This window comes from Martes martes (genome assembly GCF_963455335.1).
Source record: "Martes martes genome assembly, chromosome: 3".
NCBI lineage: Eukaryota > Metazoa > Chordata > Mammalia > Carnivora > Mustelidae > Martes > Martes martes.
In genome coordinates, this window is record NC_137890.1 from 80,663,184 (window position 1) to 80,664,953 (window position 1,770).

Sequence of the window (1,770 nt, forward strand, 5' to 3'; positions counted from 1 at the left end):
TATAAAATCAAATATCTATTACTATTGAGAGTGAATCCATGAAGTTTAATAGGTAAAGAAAAGGAAAAGGAATTATAAAAGGTATATATAGAAATTCTAGCTTCCAAATGCTCTTTGTTAAAATTGTTCTTACTATCAATATATCATATGAGATATATAGTTTAAATAATAGAGTATAACTCAAACTACCCTGGGATCCATGGGAGTATAGGTACAAATGTGACTGATGTAAACAGAGGAGAATCCATCAGTCTTAGGAAGACCTTTCTGTTTCCCCAAAAGTTTCCCCAACACATGCAAACTGTCTTCTATCTTTGGTTTCCCCAAAAGAAAATATATCAAAACTGTGACGTTGAGGAGGAAAAGGTTGTTGTACGGAAAAAATTCTTATTTCAGTTTGTGGCAGGTTTAAATCATTTGGTTGTCATTCAGAACTATGATCTTTCTGGTAACTGAGTGAATGATCATGAAAACCCTATTTCTTGTGGAACATTTTTATCATGGTAACATTTCATTATGTTTCATTAAACTTCGAACTTATCTTCCTTCCCTTCTTCTTTTCTGTCTCTCCTTTGTTCTTCTTAAGCAAAATAAATATAGGCAAGGAATGGATGATGAGAAAACATTTTGTAAAGGGCTATATCAATGCAGGTGGTTACTTGTGATCTTTTAAAGGAGGTCAAGAAGTGGAAGGGAGGATAAGGACATGTAATCAAGGGTGTGTCTGCAGGGGCCAGGAAGAGCTGTAGGCAACAATCTGTGTGCACATTTATTTTATGAAATAGTTTGCAGTGATGTTGCAATGCTTCTGAACATTCCTGGAGGCTATTCCTGAGTTTGTAAATTTCATACCTGAAATTCAAATTTTAAATCTTTTGAGAAACATTGTTCAAACTTAAAATTCATGGCATTTTCATTGGAAAGAAAAGTTCTGATCCAAGATTTACTGCCTAAGTGGCTTTCATTACCTTTGTTAGCCTCTGGAAGTCTCAGAGCACTCACCTGTGAAAGAATGAGCTAAAATCTGTTTTCCATGCTTTGCAAGGAGGTTCCGCAGAGGTGGTAGGCAGGGAGAATGCATGTGTGGAAGAGCTGTCATGTAAGGCAGTGGTAGCCAAATAACTACCCAACACTTACTATGGGCCTGACACATTTTAAAATAACCACGCTGAGAGGAAACTATGACTATTCTCTTACTGCTGAAGAAACTGAGTGTGAAGGGTTTAATGAACTTGTTCAAGATCATACAACCAGTACAGGAAGAATTTGCTATTGAAACCCTAGCAGTCTGACTCCAGGGCCCACATTTCTAACCACTATACTACTCTGCCTTTCTGATACTGACATGTATACTACTACCTATATAGTGTTGAAATAGATTTCCAGTTCCCAGATGGAACCTGCGTCAGCAAACTGAAACTTGGATAACTTTTGTGTCCCTGTACATGCTTGGCTTGACCAAAAATGCAGTCTATTCATTCAGTCTATTCATTCAGCCAATCCCTACATGCCAAGCCAACTCGGGGCCTTCTCAGCCCAAACAAGCCTGACTTCATGACCCCAGCCAATCTGATACTTGCAATTTGCCTTTTCTTCTTTCTTTATTCTTTATCCTTTATTTTTTTAAAAAGATTTTATTCATTTATTTTAGAGAGATCATAAGTAGGCAGAGAGGCAGGCAGAGAGCGAGGGGGGGGAAGCAGCCTCCCTGCTGAGCAGGGAGCCCGATGCGGGGCTTGATCCCAGGACTCTGGGATCATGACCTGAGCC